Source organism: Apis laboriosa, unplaced genomic scaffold (genome assembly GCF_014066325.1).
Source record: "Apis laboriosa isolate Shangri-la unplaced genomic scaffold, ASM1406632v1 scaffold45_cov149, whole genome shotgun sequence".
Classification (NCBI taxonomy): Eukaryota; Metazoa; Arthropoda; class Insecta; order Hymenoptera; family Apidae; genus Apis; species Apis laboriosa.
This window is the reverse complement of record NW_025223361.1, coordinates 629,468-648,981: the sequence shown is the minus strand read 5'-3', so window position 1 is coordinate 648,981 and position 19,514 is coordinate 629,468. Positions and strand designations below refer to the sequence as shown.

General features: G+C 35.0%; 1 protein-coding gene across 9 annotated transcripts in view; it reads left to right on the top strand.

Moving 5' to 3' along the window:
* Positions 1 to 19,514, top strand: part of LOC122716420 — a 127,211-nt gene that overhangs the window by 93,242 nt on the left and 14,455 nt on the right. The window contains exons 1-2 of one of the 9 annotated variants that reach the window (XM_043939473.1): positions 3,190 to 6,172; positions 6,281 to 6,407. The exons of 6 other annotated variants lie outside the window; for them this stretch is intronic. The gene's annotated coding sequence lies outside the window, so the exon portion shown is untranslated. Of the gene's footprint in view, positions 1 to 3,189; positions 6,173 to 6,280; positions 6,408 to 8,970; positions 9,477 to 19,514 lie in introns of those variants that run through there. 2 more of the 9 variants (XM_043939472.1, XM_043939474.1) reach the window with 2 other exon arrangements.

The following is a 19,514-nucleotide window of genomic DNA, read 5'->3' as shown; positions in this document are numbered from 1 at the left end:
GAATCATTTACTTTATATTCATTTATTTTCATTCAATCTTATGATTTTAGTTAATACCGTATATATATATTTTTTTTTATAATTAAAAAACAATCTCGTGATTTCGCAAAGGTTAAGAACCACTGGTCTAGAAATTCGCATGGTTGCATAAATTTACTCACTGCAAGCAACCGATTTTCAGTCGCAAGTGTTTGCAAGAGCCTTGGCGCATTGAAGAAGTTTGTTTAACTCAAACACAAGGATAATTTGTTGGTTATAAAATGGTTTGGCGGTCGGTGAAATATCGTAGTCACGAAACTCGTATAAAATTTTATTCAATTCCCGAAGTCAACAAAACTTGTTCAATTTTCTTTATTGAATATAAAATAACCAAAAAATAAAGGTTAGCTATTAAGCAATGTCGGATTTTTTTTTGTAAGAAACTGTTTCCGTTAAAAAAAACTTTCTAACCTATAAAACATACGTTTAAACGTACGATATTTTAATATTAAAAAAAATATTTGGTTATTATTTGATTCAATTTTTTTTCATCATTTATTTTAAGTTGAAAATGAATAAAGAGAAGATGTGCAATTATGCTTTAAAAATAGTAAAATTATGCTAAATGTGTAGAATAAAGAGGAGATGAGAGATATAAATTATAATTATTATTCTTTTACTTGTATGTAATGAACGTTTATTGTAATTAAAATAATTGCTGAGATACACGTACTCGTTATTAACACTCTTTATATATTTCGTACTTTTTACCGTGAACTACAAAGAATAAAATAAACTGACAGGAACAAAGAAAATAAAGGTTTCTGCTTATCACTGCCATCTGGTTGTGTCCTATGGCAATTGAAAAACTGCGATGTAGTTTATAGGAAACAAAATTTGTGATATGTTCAATGATGACAGTGTGAATGACAGAATCGTACAAAAATATTTTAAAAAAGAATGGAAATTTTAATTTTATTCATGATATGTATCATAGCATATCTATCGAGATCGTCGACGATCATATTTCTAACCTAACAATTTCTATTCTAAACGTTCTGCATTATACCACACGAGAAATTATCGAAATATCGATATTTGAGAATAAATAATTCAGTTTCTTACGAAAAATTTCGACATTACTTTTATATAATAATAAAACTAACCTTTTTCGATGATTTCTTTTAAATGGTTATTCATTTTTCTAACTTTTCACGGCAATCGATGCATTGAAAGGGCACTGGATATTGCGATGCTTGAATATAGGTAAAAATATCAGTCCAAAGTTTCACCATTCACAGGAAGAATTCCCATCGTGATAAATTGGCAAAGTTTAAGAATCAGTCCCCTAATTATTGGAATTTACTCAAGTACACCACAACTTCAAACTTTATTGTTTTCCGAATAAAAGTTATACCGAAAACGTCGAACGTCTGCACTTTTCAAACAAATAGTTAAAAAACAATTTGAGCTTTAAATTCGATAAAAAAAGAGAAGAATTTCTGCGTTTTTCACCACGTTTCACGTCACAAAGTTTCGCAAAGAATATCACGAGACGAGACGAGTCGAGTCACGTTAATGGCGGAATCACGTTCCGTCGTTTCGACTGTCTGAATCGATTTGTCTGAATCGATAATCGATCGCGGAATTGCAATAATATTCCACTAGAAATTCACGAATTTAGAAATATCGCTATCGATAAAATTATCGATAAATATTAATAATATGAGAATAATATCGATATTCAATATATTTCGAATATTCGATACATTTCTCTTGAATTTAGAGGTGTGACTGTCGGTAAAGTCGATAACGATGAATATTAATAATAATAGAATAGAATATCGATATTCGATATATCGATAATATTTTATAATATTAAAATGTCGTTAAAACGCATAAAAACAAAAGTAATAATATATTAATTATAATAAAATTATTCAAATTAATAAATGAATTCTTATTTAAATTATATATATATATATATATAAATTAGTATATTTTTTATCTTAAAAAAATTTCGATATTGAAAATTATATATGTATATATAATAAAATATGTATATATTAGAAATAGAACAAATGAAAAATTATTTTCACAAATACTTTCAGATTCTTTCAAGAAAATAAAATTGGAAAAATATACAAATAATATTAATAAAAATTTTGAATAATTTTATTACAATTAATGCAATATATATACAAATACATTTCTACCTAACCTTATTCGCTTTAACAATATTTCAATATTGATATTATTATCAATATATCATTATTAATCGATGATTGAAAATTTCAGATTTCAGATTTCGTTTTTTTCCATAAAAAGAAAACACATTTATACGATTTAACATAAAATGAAACATATTCATATCATTCTTTGCCATGGAAATTGATATATCGTACTGATTTCCAACCAAAAGTAATATATTTCACTTATAGAGATAAAAATGAATACATTTGGAATGTTGCCTACGAAGAGAAGTATATTTCGACCATTTACTGAAATTTTACTTTGAGTGACCTATCATGTACAGTACCGTATTTCGTTTATAACGATGAAAAAGAATCACATTTGTATATTTGTCTATGAAATATGATATAATCAGAATTTAGTTCTGATCTGGTCGTAATACATACATTGCCGAAAATGTCCAAATGTAATCTTGTTTCCTGGCAAAACGGTGAAATACATTATTTCCCATGACAAAGCATGTTATTCGTTACAAGAAACAAAATTGATGGCTTGCCGCATAAATATATTGTGCGTTCACATTTTGTGAAATTTAATTTTTTATACAATAATGAAAAAAAAATTACATTCATACCCAAAAATAATATTTATATTATACATTTCTAAATCATATTATTATTATTATTATTATTATTATTATTGCATATTCAACGAATCGTACGATCCGATTCAACGAATTATTTATTATTAATAATTCTTTCGTTTATTTTTCATGATTATTTTCACTTTCAACCTTTGAACTCCTTAAATCATTTCATACGCGAATAAATTATACCAAAAAAGAAACCCGTGCATAAGAGAAAAACACTCCCATACTCCATACTAGAAAAATGAAATCTCTCTCCCCTCTTCTTCGAGATACTTTCCTTTCGAGACAAATCCCTCGCCACGAAGGAATCAACAACAACAACAACAAACGACGATCTATCGATACACAAGCCGCTCCCCCGATCTCGATTGGTGGAAGCAACGGCGCGTATCGCCACGACACGTGGCCGATTCCAAGAAATCCGCCGCGCATCCACTATGCAACGAGTTTAGCGAATTTCCGGCGCATAACCAGTCAACGTCCGCGCGCCCTCCGTTTCCTCCCACCTTTCGGTTAATCTACCGCCGCCGACATCGCCGCCTCCACCACCACCACCACCACCACCACCATCATCATCTCCGTCCCTGCGATATTGCGGACGTTGTTCGCCAAGCGTCTGCGCGGATCGCCAGCTGCTCACCACGCGAATTTAAAAGCGGGCAGTGCGCGGTGAACGCTGCGAGTTTCACCACAGTCGACCTCCTCCGGTCATCCGCGGACGTCGCTCCACCGGTTGCAGTGCGAGTTCTCGAACCCGTTGCGTTGTTGCCCTTAATATCGTACAAGTGTTGTGTGAGAATCCGCCTCGTGTGTGAATTCACCTCGAGAATTACACCATAGGACGTGATGGGGAAGAAGGAGGAGGAGGAGGAGGAGGAAGAGGAAGAGGAGGAGAAGGAGGAGAAGGCCACCAGCATAATTAGAGGCTACCAGCATCCAACAGATGAGTATCCATTTGACAGATCGAGGAGGATCTTGTTGTTGCATGATAATCGGGCGGAGTGTGTTTTTTTTTTTTTTTTTTTTTAAGAAAAGAAAAGAAACGCACGGCGTTTAGAGGGATGCAGCTGGTCAGAGGCCGTATCAGAGTTTACACATGGAACGGAACCGAGGCCGCTGAAATCCGGGGAAAATCTGCCGCTACTCGCATCGATAAGTAGAGAGATTCGAACTGAAGGGATGAGAGAAAGAGAGAGAGAGAGAGAGAGAAAATCCGGCCGTAATACAGAGACTTTTAGCACGAAGCCGAGAGAATCTCCGTCCGTCTTTAGAATAAATGATCCTCGACGTCGAACAGCACCGCACACGCTTCGTTTCCCGTTTTCATCTTTCCTCGAGGAAGAAGCATCGATCAAGGCTCGTAAAAATGGACGACTTTTGGCACGGAAGCCCCTCGATGCATCCTTTCCCTTCCACCTCCCCCCTCCCCCTTTTTCGTTTGCGTTTTTTGCGTTCGTCCGTTTCTCTTCTCTCTTCTTCTTTAACACGCTTCATCTTCTTGACCCCTCTCTCTCCGTTCTTCGTTTCTCTCCGTTTCTTCGTACGCTCTTCTTCTTCTTCTTCTTCTTCTTCTGTTGTGTTCTTTGTTCCTTTCTTTCTTTTTTCTTATTCTTTTTTTTTTGTCTGTCCGTTGAAGGAAGATTGGATTTTCTAGATTTTTAAGGATTCCAAGTTTACGTATTTTGATATTGCTTACGTGAGTGATTAAGAATTTTATTGTAATGTTTCTCCGAGAATTTAAGGTTTCCACGATACGGTATTTCCTACGTGTATTTCGTGCATTGCTTTTGGATTTTCGGATCGGCAAGAGGTATGGCTCGTGGTGTTTCGTGAAGTAATGCAATGTTGCGGATGGCTTCTTAAAGGAGGATAAGTGGATATTAGATAATGAGCGTTCTCGTTTTTTTTTTTTTTTTTCTTTGAATAAACGTTTAAGTGTAATTTTAAAGTATATCTTATTAAAGGAAGGATTAGTCGAGATTATTCAAGATTCGAAAAAGGAGAAGGAAATAGGAAGAGTTTTTATCATATTATATTTTTATTATTATCAGAATAATTTTGTTTGCCAATTGTAATTTTGTTTATTTGTAAAATTTCGTGTCAAGAGTCGAGAATCGTTTGACCAATTATATTGCGATACGATCAAAATAATTCAAAAATATATTAATTTTATTGGAATTCTCTTTGATCTTTAAGAATTCTTTCGTATATTTGGTATGAATATATACTTGGATTATAGCAATGATCTTGCAAAAAGAGCGTAAGGCATTTGGTTTACTGATTTATTGGTTGAAAAAATGGAATAACGATAATTTTGTTATCTTTTATTCTTTTTGTGAAAATATATCATTACAGAATGAAATATCTTTCGAGAGTTTTACGTTTGGCTCGAAACATGATTGACACGAAGCACTTTACATTAATGGTAATGAACTCAACTCTACTACACCATTGATCATTACTTCTTACGAACTGTAAGTGGCAAGTAAGTTCCTTTCACTTGTTTCGAAATGGATTAAACGTGTATCGAAACTGCTACTAAATTAATAATTTGATTAATTATAAGTAAAACTTTAACGCGTTTCATTAACTGTTTGTTGAATTCAAATAACAATTTGATTAATCAAACGTGAATAATTAACTGTGGATACATGCAACCAACGTATTTCACAAAGTTGTTTACATTCCGCTGAACACGTATGCTGAAAATGATTAATTCATTAATTTTGCAATGCCTTTCTATTACCATATATTCGTATTTAAAGATCGTATTTAATTTTTGCCTGTTTCATAATAAAAAAAATTCACAGATTATTCGACGATATATTCTTCGTACAATTGATCGCACGCCTTTCATTTTCCCCAAATTTAACGCGAATAATTCGCTCATCGATGAATTGCGGAAAGAGAATCCTTAGGGAAGACGTACACGACGAGAATAATATATTGGAAAAATTCGCGGTGAACACGACTTACATTCGAAGAATCTTAAGCAATAGAAAATGCACGATCACTTCCTTTCTTACATTTCCGTTTTTTTCCTTTTCTTTCTTGTTTTTTCTTTCTTTGTTATTCCCTTTATCTAGATCCATTCGTCTTTTCCTCGAACGAAAAGGAAAAAGAAAAAAAAAGAAACTACTATTAAGGAGCACCATTCTTCGCGTTCCACGCATCTCCACCGACTATATAGCTCTATCGGCTTTTCATCGCGCAAAAATGAAACAAAAAGACGAAATTTACTCTCGACCAGAGCAAGAAGACGACGCGTCATTCTCCTTTTTCGTTCGCGCAGGATGCATCGGTTCTGCTCCGGAACTCACCGCCATAACGCCGACGAGACTTTGGCCAAAGGTAATCTTTCTTCTTTATCGATCGGTCAGGATCTGTCCATATATTTATCGACCGAGTTATTAACTATAAATAGTATTTAAGATTCTTTTTCTTTCTTTGTAATAACAGCGAATGATTGGACGAGAGTATAGCTAGAAAAAGTTATTGTATCGTGACCAAAGGAAAAAGAAAGGAGATAAGTTATAAAGTTGAAAAACAACTCTAGAGCGGGATATTTGTAATAACATTTTACAACGTAAGTATTTGTCAAATGCATCGTGTTGCTTCTCGAATATATGATTTTCTACAGAAAAAAAATCGAACCATATATGATTATTATTACATCGTTTCGAGTCAAAGTGATATTTCATCCTATTTTTCCATTGTTTCTCACCACCTTGATAAATATAATATCCGTAATCTTTTTCTTCTCGTTTTTCCCTTTAACTCTTTACATTTACCGAATATATGGTTCGATATCGATTCGAATAATTCCGATACTTTCGGTATTACATAGGTGAGACCGACACAGCCCGATATTATGACACATACTGATAGCATATATCGATTCCAGGCCTCTTACTCTTCAATACATCACGAACCTTGAAATAACAACCCCCTGGGCGAAAAAGTACTCGATCATTCTCCAAAATGTAAAATAATAATTTTTTTCCAAAATATCGAGGAATCAGGTCATCGGATGAAAACGAACGAGCCGATCGAAATCGCCGAGAAAATGTTAAAAAAAAAAAAAACCACGATCATCATCCTCCTCTTCCATTCAAAATACAAAATTTTCGTTCCAACGAAAATTTCTCTTCAAAACGAGGATTCTCACGTTGGATGCGTTACTCCCTCCCTTTTCAGGGGGGAAGAGAAGAGGGGATTATAATTCTTCGCGCATTTTCGACGGACCCGCCACCAGGATAATTGCGAAATCCTGTAACGAGGAGGTTGAAAACGCCCCCGCCCGCCCGTTTTGCATCCACCATTTTGCTCCTAGCCTTCATTAATCTCGCTGACCTTTCCCCAGCGCGACCTGTCCTCCCACTTAAACACTTCTCGGGGAAAATATTTAGCAAACTTCCATCCCGCCACAGGTTGCAGAGATTCGAATGTGAAAACAGCGAGGAGAGAACACCGTTTCGAATCGAAGCTTAGTCAGCTTAGCAGAGATTAAACGCCTCTCCCCTCTCATTCGCACCCCAATTCTCCGATCTGATGAATTAGTTTTCGGCTTTGTCTTGATTCGCCGTCGAGGCAGAGGGCACTCGTTGAGATTACACGGTCACTGGCCGTGCAAAGGAAAAAGAAATTAGGGACATTTTCAACGTTTTACACGTAGCTTGTTACACGTAGGCGTTTCTCCCTCTTTCTTCCTCTCTTAGATTAGACAAACACGGCGTGCATAATCTGTATATAATAAATCGGCATTCGGTGTGAATTTGCATTCTTCCAAGTTCAAGATAAGTTTAAGATACGTTCTTATCCGGCCATAGATATGCAATGCCAAAACGTTTACTTTTTACTACGTGTAATATTTCATTTACTTTACATTCGACCGATTTTACGACCTCGCTATATCTCCTGTGTGTGTGTGTGTGTACATAAAGTGTAACTCGCGCGACTTTTAAACTTTTACTCCTTCGGTCTTGAGTGATATTTATCAGTTTTTTTTTTTTTTTTTTTTTTTTTTTTTTATCTCGTAAGAGATTTGATTTGTAAGAAAGAAATAATGTCTTAATCACCCTGTACGGTATGTTTTATATTTATTCTTTGATTTATTATATATATATGTATCGTGGTTATTTAAAAAAAAAGAAACAAAAAGTGCAAGCAACGATCGATCATAATTTTTATTACGGCGATGAAAATTTTTAACGTCGTATCGTTGAAGCGGTTATCAGATGTTATATTCGCAGCGGCGATGGACGGTTTGCAGTACGTGTTACAAATTCTGAGAAAAGACCCGATCGAACGAGGCTTGTTCCGTTAAGGCCACTGACACTCTCGAATACCGTGGCTTCGCGACATTTGAATATTTTCAAAGAATATTTCCCCTCCCACTGACAAGAGAATATCGGTGATCGATGACGACACCTTCTTAACGAAATTCGGGCAAATATAGAACTCTTGCACCGCAACTCGAACGTAAATGCAATTATTTTAAAGCGTTTGTATTTCGATAAAAGTGTCTGGAAAATATATATATATAAGAATGAAGATGTTGATATTTAAGAAAAAAAGAAAGAGGAGATTTATCAGATATTTTGTAAATTATAATTTACATAAAAGAATGTTGGAAGGAAAAAAAGAGAAAAAGAGAGATGAAAAGGAATTCTTGAGCCGGCCCTGATGGACAACACGGCGAAAATTTCACGAAGCGCGTATAAGTCACCAATATTCCCTGGTGGGTTTATCTTTTTAAATCTGACTTTATCCAAACGTGTCTCTTGAATTATTCGCGAAACGTGGAGAATTTTTCGACCTCCTTCCTGTTACAAGATTCAGTCAACGATCAAAGAGGAATGCGCACACGGCGGCGTACACGTTTCCCTCCTCTCCCCCCTTTTTCTTCTCCTTCTCCTTCTTCTTCTTCCTCTTCTTCTTTTTCCTCGCAGAGGAAATGGTGGCTCGTAGAGGTCGAAGAAAAGCGTCTGACGTGTTTGCATTTCGCGGAACGGGAGGAGGGGGGTTGCTAAAAGATGCGCGATTAACGGGAGAAGTCAGTTGCCTGATAAGATTAGAGGAGGGAAGGCGAGACGAGGGGAGGATGGGGGGCGTTTAAGTGGAGAAATTTTCGAGAATGGGCGGTGATGAGCGAGAGAGAGAGAGAGTCGACAATGGAGAGAAAAAGTTGAATAAGCAAGGCAAATATTTTCCAATGTTAGTAGGGGGAGGGTGGCGAAAAAGTAACGCCTTTAAACCGGAGTCGAAGGCAGAGTTTAAATATCCACGCATTCCGCAAAGAATTTCGACTTTTGGCCAAAGTGTAAAGTGCATTTCGAAGAGTTGTTGGCAAAGTTTTGCCATAAGTTGTTTATTTCATAACAGAATTTACGATGGATTTCCTCGAAACACAGACTTATAGTGATGGTAACAAATGGAAATATCCATCTTTTCAAAATTGTGTGTGAATACAATCGAAGCTCTTTCAACTATTTTTCCCCTCGTTTCTTCAATTCCATTTTCTCATTAACAAGTGAAAAATATAATCCTTGGGATTAAATTTCTGTTTGATTAAATCTACCAGTTAAAATATTTCGAAAAACTTAAACTTTGAAGCTTTGGAAGGATAAAAATGAAGAAGGAAAACTTCACGCACGTAAGTTATCGAATTATTTGAATTCTTGCTGAAGAATTATCGATATTTAAACTATTATAACTTCGTGAAAAAAAAAAAATTCGAAGCCTCGTTTTCTTTCAGAATCTCTTCTTAAGATCCTTTTAATCCTTTAATTATTTTCACGATAAAAATCCAATGTTCAATACAATAACAAGAAAATAATTGAAAATAAAATGAAAGAAACTCGAAGGAAATGTTTACATTTAACGAACTTCTCGACTCGAAGAGAAAGAGAAAAGTACAGATTCATCTCGAAAAATTAATAATCCATCCTTTTCTTTCTTTTTTCTTTTTTTTCTAATTTTAAACACTAGAGAACAGGTAGAGTTACTCTCATCCACATATCCCGATAACACGATGAAATTTCATTACAGGCACAAGTAATGCGAAGGATTTTCCTCCGATTGTTTCTACGATTTGTTTTAATAAAATGTATCCCCGCCCGTTCATTCGTCCATCGTCCATATATCAAGGGCTATTAATTTAATGGGGGGTTGGAAATTGAATGTGAAATGAAAATTCAACGAGCCAGGTTTTCTCATACCTATTACGCGTACGATGATCGAACGTTATCGATTCCTCGTGTTCCCAAGCACGATACCAGTAATTGATAGATCGTGCTCGAAACCGCTTCCTCCGACGAATGGAATCATTGCCATGTAAATTAGGGAGTTGGGAATTATACGGGGTTGTTTCTCCACTGCTGGTGGTCGTATATATATATATATATATATATTATCGTCCATCGAAAAATGATAAAAAAAAAGTCCTCGATGGATTCGTTCCATTTCGAAGAATCCGTTGGAAAATTATAATAAATTATAAATTTATAATAAATACACTCATTGTGAAATGTATTTTTTTTTTTTTTACAACGATATTAAAACCTCTCTGTCTGTTTAAAAGGAGCTTATAAGAAATAATCGCTTGTACTTACGAGCAATCGATATTAAACGGTATACACGGTGTTCGTAATAAACATCATTAGAAGTGTTCATTAGAGGTGTTTTCATTAGAAGAATTTTGCGGCTGCACGCGCGGAGATCCTACGGATAATTCGATTGTAATTAACGTGACGTGGATCGGAGAGAATAATTGCGAAATTTTCACGGTGATGACCGAGGATACTTTTGTATCCTCCTGGTGTGGAAAACCGGGCATAACTCGCATTCGTTTCCGGGAATTATGGGGTGGCAGGAAAAATGCAGTGAATATCTCTCCCACTAATAACGTTATACGCGCCGTTTAATTTGATTATAGCATTGATAATCCGCGCAACTTGTACTATTTTAACGATTCATTCCACAAATTTGTAACAGGATATCGTGATGTCGTTTGATTGTATACAAAAACAAAATGAAAAATATTAATTCTATAATACTAATCCTAAATAATTTTTAATTTCAGGCTTACACAAAATTATTTGGATCAAGAAATTTGAATCGAATCATTTTGAAAAATTGATAGAAAGATACTGAAAAATTGTAGAAAATATTCTATTTTCCACGCGTTTTAACTTGAATTTTTAAAAACGTTGGTAGAAAGAAAGAAAATAGAAGAATGGAAAGAAGAAATTTTAAAAGTAGCCCGTTCGCAGTAATTTCATCACATTCGTCACAAAGGGATAATCCGTGAGACGGGAGATAGGAAGTCGAAGGTGGGAAAATTTCTCGAGTGTTGGCATCGATCAGATGCGGAGGGCGGGCGACATCTCGCGATAAACGCGTTTCCTCTGTCGGCGCGTCTCGATGGAATTTTATTAGCTTTTCTTCGCGGGGCGCATCGTTTGACGGAACACCGCCCTTGAACAGAAAAGAACAGAAAAGGAACGGACACCTTTGGAGAATAAAAATTAAAACGGTGAAAAATAGCGGATTCGAAAAACGATGGTTAACAAATTCGCTGATAACGATCGAAATTACCCGTTAAACGATCCATTTATCACTCGAGTTACCGGCGCAGTCACGTCCCGACTATTCCCGAATATCGCTTTTCCCATAAAGCGAGTCAAATATCGTGTGTCCAAAATGAATTCTCTGAACGAAACTGGTGCAAACTCGTAATTATTTATTATGCATGGATCTTCGCGGGCTTCAAATAATTTTTACGTTGCGTGTGTTCAACGTATAAAATGATATAAATGTGTGGAATAATTTTTTTTTTTTGATTATTTTGGAACACGTTGTCGTTTTGAACAATTTTCTCCTTCCTTTTTTTTCTTTTTCTTCTTTGGTTTTAACGTAATATTGTCTCGAATATCTGTGTATGGATTAGGTATTATCTTTATTTTCTGATCTATCTGATATGTATTACACCGTCTCGATTGGCCAACTGGATCGAATAAATGCAAAAGAAGAATACTAAGCAAAACGATTATCACGATATTCTATTGAAAGACTGTGGCTTCGAGCCAATTTGAAAATAAAGGAAAGGAACGGGGAGGAGAAGACAGTTTGGAGCCAAGTGAATTGGAAAATTGTTGAGTAATTGAAGATCGTCACCGTTTGAAACAAAAAAAAAAAAAAAAAAAAGAAAAAAAAAGGAAAGGGAAGGTAAAAGGGAGAAAATTCATTCAAACACGAAAATATTTCTTCTTTAAAATCATATCTCGTCCATATTAAAGTTTTTAACATTTAATTCTATTGTATATATTATAGCAATTATAACGATCAAATATTAGAATAACAAATTAAAATTGAGATCAAATTTATTTTAATTGATGTCCAACTCGACACTCTTGTTAATGTTCGGTGTTCATTTTTAAATCAACATATTTATATCAATATTTTATATCAACATATGCAAAGAGAAAAAGTTGGTATATATTAAAAAAGAAAAGGAAACATCGTATCCAGATCTCCCTTAGTAGAACTGATCCATCATTTGTCCAACTAATGTACTTTGGATCCGGCTGTTCGGTTATTTCTATCGTAAAAACAGATTTATTGATGCCTTCTTCGTGTATTGTCGAAACCAGAGTTGGAGAAAATTTGAAAATAAGTTAAATTCAATGTAAATAAAAGAAAAATATTCCCTAGTCCTAGTTAAAATCTAATATTCCCTATACCGAGATGCATAGCGATAATATCGGATAAAAAATTATAAATCATGGAACCATATCGTAACAATCCTTAACAATGTGACGCAAGAATGCGTAACAATGCGTAGTAAAACCTTAACAGGAGACGAACGTTTTCTACGTGCTGTTCAAAATTATGCAAAATCGAGGGAAAACGGGTTCTGGTTTCTTCCATGTAATTCGTCGAAGAGATCGCATACCAGCCACGTAGTTCTCGCGATCGGTAATATCGTAACTTTTCTAAATTACCGATTGTAGAAAAAAACGTTCCCGAACATTACCCTTTCCCTTGCGCATCGTCGTTCTCGGAATCTCGATCGTTTACCCGACTAATCGATATTTCGGATACGTCTGTTCCTCGCAATTTCTGCGAACGAGCAAAGTTTTAATCTTGACACGATACTAGACACAAGGCTGTCGTTTTTGTACGTATTATCGATTCCTCGAGGTTTCTCTAGTATCCCCGATTTCGAGCAGCCAGCAGCTGCAATCTTGTCGCAGCGATACGATTCGATAAAATATACAGACGTGCAGTTTTTGCAGTTTTACACCTGGAGAAAAGGTGTATCTAACGTGTTTCCAACCATTTTATTATTTTATTTTATTGGGTGACCGATGCAAGATATTTTTCTAGGAAAGACCACTTTTATAAAAATAATTTTATGTTTACGTACGTAGGAAAAGTGTCGCATGTTACTTTTTGTTAATTCGTTTAATAATATATTCGCCCCTGTTTCTATAAATAATTACTTATATAAGAAAATCGATTTGTTTGAATCAATAGGGAAATAAGATTTACTTGGATAAGAAAATTTATAGGCATTTTTTCATTTCTACGAAAAGTAGAGAGCGTTAATATATATGTAATATATATACATATATATATCTGTGTTTCATACAGTTTCCAAGTTTGTTTTTGGCATATGTGGGTTACCTCTCTAAACTTCTCTCTAAACAGAGGTTAAGTGGTTGATAATATTGGATAAACTGTGCACAGATTCCATTCTATTCCAAAGCAGACAGGTAATAAAAAACGGATTATTTTCGATCAAATCTAAATTTTTTTTTTATTTTTTCATTCAATAGATAATATCCGATATCCATTATTGTTGTGTACACGGAATAGCTAAAAAAAAAAAAAAAAAACAAAAAAAAAGCCTGATCATTGCAAAAAGAAATAATAATGGTGACATTTAGAGATAAAGGCAGGGAATGGGCGTTCCATTATATTTTTTTCCATCGTATGAATAACATCCTTGCCTTGTCCTGACAATGCGACGCAAATAAAACACCCATTATTTTCTCCACTTGCATTTTTAATTTCCAAGTTTCACCACCATTATTCTTAACCACTATCTATCTACCATTGTTACTCATCACTATTATTACACGTTATATCTTATTATTATTATTATTATTATCATTACTATTACTACTACTATTATTATTATTATTACCGATGTTTTCAATGGTTAAACTTTTTTTTTTTTTTTTTTTTTTTTTTTTACATAGAACCTTGGCTATTGCTCGTGCTCGTGGTAGTTGAATAATCTCGGTGATATAATTTATCGAAGCAGCAGGGATATTATTTAAGCCACAGTGACGCAGTCATTCGTCTCCCGGAAAGAGATTACGTTCCCTACCCCCTCCCCCTCCTTTTTCTTCACCCTTCTTAAGCTATGCAAGCGACGATGCGCTATATCACGATTTTTGAACGGACGAACAGACGAAAATAATAATTTCCTCCGATCCGAGGATCATCTTGGAGGACTTTACGATTCAACGGATATTCCGTTTAGAATGTGCTTTTTTTTTTTTTTTTTTAATCAAATAAACATGTTTTTTCTTCTCTCTCGTTGCATCGATCGGCTTCTCGTTTCGATTAAAATCGGTGAAATTAATTTAACACGAATCCGTGTACAATGAACGTAGAGCCAGGTTACAATAGAATCGTTGATTAATCGGTTTAATAGGGAAACACAGTTCGAATGAATCGAGGGAAATGATTAAAATCGTACGTGAAATAACCTCTCTGTATTAATGATGCACCGTGTATTAATAATCTATCTATCGATATAATGTATCGATACTTTTTTTTTTTTGCTTCTTGCTTTTTTAACGTTTCGTTTAATCTTTCGATTGTCATCGAAAATTTGTGGCTTTCGCAGGCGGTTTCTTGTTAACGATTGATAGAAACTTCCGATTTATGCCGGAACCGTTCCACAGCCGGAAGTTCTGAGCGATAACGCAGGTGTATGCTTTAGTTCACGTTTTCAAGACTATGGATATTTTCGTGTTCGTATTTATGGAAAATTTAAATATAGAAAATAACGGAACGGAAAATAACATGGGAGAAATATCGTGAATTATGTTGCTTTCTCTCTTTATAAAAGAATAAAAAGTATAGTTGCCAAATATCGGAGCAAATATCTTTCTGGGAGGATTATCGCTGTTTCGATGTATTTTCCACTCGACCACGGGGGAGCATCGTCGATCGGTTTTATCGACAGATAACCTTTATCAACGAATCGCGTTGACTCATGAACCCTTTGAAAATCGAAGAACTCGTATTGAATTTTGCCATCCATTCTTCCATGTATCTCGTTTCCAAAACGCTTCGATCGATTGCCATTCCTTTCGATCGTTCGAATCCTCTTTGTTGTAAACTCTTTTTTCACCGTTCAAGGGATCGATCATCGGTCAAAGCGATTCTTTATTTATCGCTCAAAATTGGTATTTTAAACGACTTTTTTTTTTTATTTATCGAATATTGGTAAAAATTTGTAAATACTTGACAGATATTTCATTGTTCTCCTCCATTTTGTAGAATAAGATAATAGAAGCCTATATTTTTCTATCTGCAAGTTTCATTAATCCTTTCGTTGCAATTGAATCGATAACCCTTTCCTCTCAAATTATCAAACTATCAATCTAAAAAAAACTTCCTCCCTAAAAAAAAAACAAACGTAAACACCATCCCAATTATATATTTATAAATTCGAATCAATAATTTTACCAAAAATTACATTACACAAGATTTTTTTCCAAAACTCAAACTATTTATAAAAATTATATCAAAGAATAAAGGAAAGGAAGCGAGTAATAACAGTTTCCACTGCCAGTAAAGAGAGAATAAAAAGAGAGAAACCAGGTGTCCCATCAGCTGCCCGTTATCAAGATCGAAAACAGACAGTGACTTAGCGCACTCCCCTCAGCCATCGCCGTTCCACGCCATCTGGCGTTTCGCGACTCGCAACAAGCCAATTCGTTGTTGCTGAACTGCGATAATAATCGTGCAGGTGGAAGCGTGCTGCGTGCGAAGCTTAAAAAAAGAAACATGGCGGCCGTGAGAGAAGAAGATAGGAGAGAGAGTGGGGGGTGGTGGTGGATCGCAGCAAGAAACGGGACGCGCGTATTGTCGGCGATAATTGAGAGACCGATTTCTAGGGGGGAGGTCATAAACGAAAGTCTGGCCGGCTCGTAAACCGGCGAGGGAAATTCATGCGAAACATGCGAGGACAGTTACGATGGATAGCCGTGCGGCTGGCTGAGAAACGGTTTTGTTTGTCCCCGCCGTTGGTCGCGCGGTTGTTCGTGGTTAATGGCCGATGGTGAGCAGCCCGGCCCGGCCATTGGCTTTCGCGAGTTGTGCTCTTGTTTGTGGGGGGAGGGAAGGAAAAAAAAAAAAAAAAAAAAAGAATTGACTCGTTTGAGGTTTAAACCGTGGATGGAAACGGTGCGGTGAAGGTTTTTGGTGATTGAAAATTGGAATTTATGGAGTTGAAAGGTGCGGGAGGATAGGGGTGAATAAAATTAGAATCGTGTTTTTCGATAGTTTTTGAGGGGGGAGGAAAATTTGATTCGAATTTTTTCCGGTTTAATTTTGTGGATTTTGGAATTTTGAAATGTTTTTCCTTTTTTCTTTTTAATTTTTCTTTGGTGGACAAGGAAATATTTTTTTTTATTATATTTTATTAAATATTTTTAAAATATACTCGTAATTGAAAAAAGAAAGCAAGACAACAACGATGTGAAATTCTTCCTCCTTTTAGATTTACATTTCGATGTAAATGTAAATTGTTGTTAATTTAAAGATATTTTAAATAATTATTGTAATAATAATAATAATAATTTACGAATATCACTGAATCGTTGTCATGTTTTCAAAATGCAGAATAATAATTTTCCTCTCTACTTCAAAATCTAATTCGTGAAATATACCTTAGGTGTTAAATAAATTAGCGTAGAAATTAAGAGATTACTAACGATGCATCAATGATTAATGAGAATCGGAAACTTCATTAGGACCTTACACTTTGCTGGACTAGCATTCTGCAGATTCGTTTGTGACTATCTAAGTAGCTTAATTACTTCCTACCAACCTAATAGACCGTGTGAACGCGCGATTAAGCAATCATTAATCATAGAATATAGTTTTCTCAGGATTGGGGAAAATATATATATATATATTTCAAATAAAATTTAAAATTTGAAATATTATTTTTAAAAATTTTAATTTTTTGCAAAATCAATTATGGAATGGATGCACTCTTTCCTTCCATACATGAATCAATTTGTAGAAGAAGAAAATAATGGAAAATTCGTGGAAATGACGAAAGATAATTTAACAATACGAAATAAATATATTTTTATTATTTCGCAAAACCTAAACAAGCTAATGTTTATCGTGCAAAATATGGTCGAGAAGATCGATCGTCACGAACAAAAACGAAACATCAATCGTGTCGAGTGACTCAGAATCGGTGACTCATGCATAATTTATTTCAATTTAATTAGAGATTGGATCTCGCGTGGTAAGAAAAAGCAATATTTTCCATAAATTCATGCGAGGCGGCTGTTGTGTGCTTATGCAAATTAAACCTAAAATTGTAAATGTTGTTGCGTGTTATATCCCGCCTATAGAACGTAATATCCTACTTTATTTATGAATTTCGATATTGATTATATTTTCGGTTTAAAATCACATGCACACTTTACACTTTTAAGGATAAATCTCGAATAAAGAGTAGAACATTTTGGATGTCGTTCGAATGGAATTCTCATATATACGTTTTAAATTTAAATGTATGAGAAAGTAACAAAATATTACAAAAATATCGTGTTCTCTCGTTGAATTTCTATTGACGGATCATCGATTGTGTATAGAGAGTGAAATTAATAAATTCAAGCGATTTTACAACTATCGAGTGAAAAAACGAATTGTTTTTGTGAAAATAATTTTTGATTCGTGACGAAACCTCGAACGTTTCATTTCACGCGTGCAAAATGTTTTGCACGAAATCATTGCGTGATTTTCGCGGGAAATTTACTGGAACAAGTGAAAGATATTAATAACACATATTGACAGGCTGAGAAATCAATATATAAGTCACATTTCAAGTTCATTTCTTAATTATGCAATCACTTTGTTGTAGAAATAAATCGTATTTAAAATTGGTCAAACTTTAGGGGTTGATTTGTGTAATCTATGTGTAATCTATTATGTTCTATATACTCATTAAAATCAGAATTTCTCCAGTAAAATAGTTTAAATTAATTCTCATTTAAACTATTTTACAATTTTCTTCTCTGACCTTATCATTATATTTACAATTTACAAATAATTTCATTTTCTATCCATTCTTCGTCTCAGCCTCAACACACACAAGTTTCAAATCCATTCCCTATATAGGATAGATTCAAAAGAAAAAACAAATTTAACGTGAGATCCTTCCTCTTTAATCGTCCACAATCGAAAAGGGAACGCGAGCAATAAAAATCATGGTTCCAAGCGTTCTCAATACTGTCTCCATCTCGATCTCACCCGGTATAATATAAATTATTACCGTCACGCTCATTCACTTGGAGCTTATCCATCCACTTTTACGCGTTTTTTAGGACAAATAATGCCTCTCCCCCACATTCGTTTTGACGAGAATTAATATTCCCTGCGAATAAGGATTTACCCGTAAATCATGATGGATGCGAATTTACGAGGCGAGGTAGATGGCGCGGCGAAACGCGAGGGAGATCCTCGCAACTTTTGCCCCTCCCCTCCCCTCCTCTCCCTCCAAACGAATCGTTTCCTAGACATTCAATACGCTCGGTTTACCGGGACGAAAGCGTACAGAGCCGCGATGAATCATTGCGGTTCTTATTAAATTTCACTGCCGAGAGCTGGTGGACGACGACGACGACGACGACGACGACGACGAGCCGGTGAATTCGCTTTCGAACGACAGTTCCTCGTTTGTTTTCGAGTCGGTTTTCAAAGGAATCCGATCCACGATACACGAGAAACTCTCTATCTTTCTCTCTCTCTCTCTCTTTCTCTTTCTCTATCTCTCTTTCTCTATCGTTATATATATATATATATCTATATATATATAGCGTGTTGTCTCGGTCGAATCGGGGAAACACACTTTGCCCAACCGTTTAAATATTTGCCTCGGATCCCCGCGGCTTTGCCGTGGGGGAGTTCTGCCAGCGATTTGTAATCGATTATCGGGACCATCGATTAGAAATCTTCTCGCATCGAGTTTCATTCGCCGTCGATTGAAGATGGCGCTGATTGTTGTACCCTTCCCTCCACGTGTTATACGTGTGTAATATCTTATGCAACGTTTTATTTATCGTTTTAAGGTTTCTGGCTAGGATATCTGTCGTGGTTATTTCGATAAATAAAATTGTTGTCACGTGTAATATTTATATCCAATATTTCGTTTGGTACGAAAGATTAAAAAAAAAGAGAAAAAAAATAGATTGTTGGTTAGGATAGTCAAGTTTTTGGCTAGGATTCACGATATCTGTCTGATTATTTCGATAAATAAAATTGTTGTCACGTGTAATATTTATATCCAATATTTCGTTTGGTAAAAAGATTACAAAAAAAAATAGATTGTTGGTTAGTCAAGTAAGGGTATTTATTCTATTCTTGG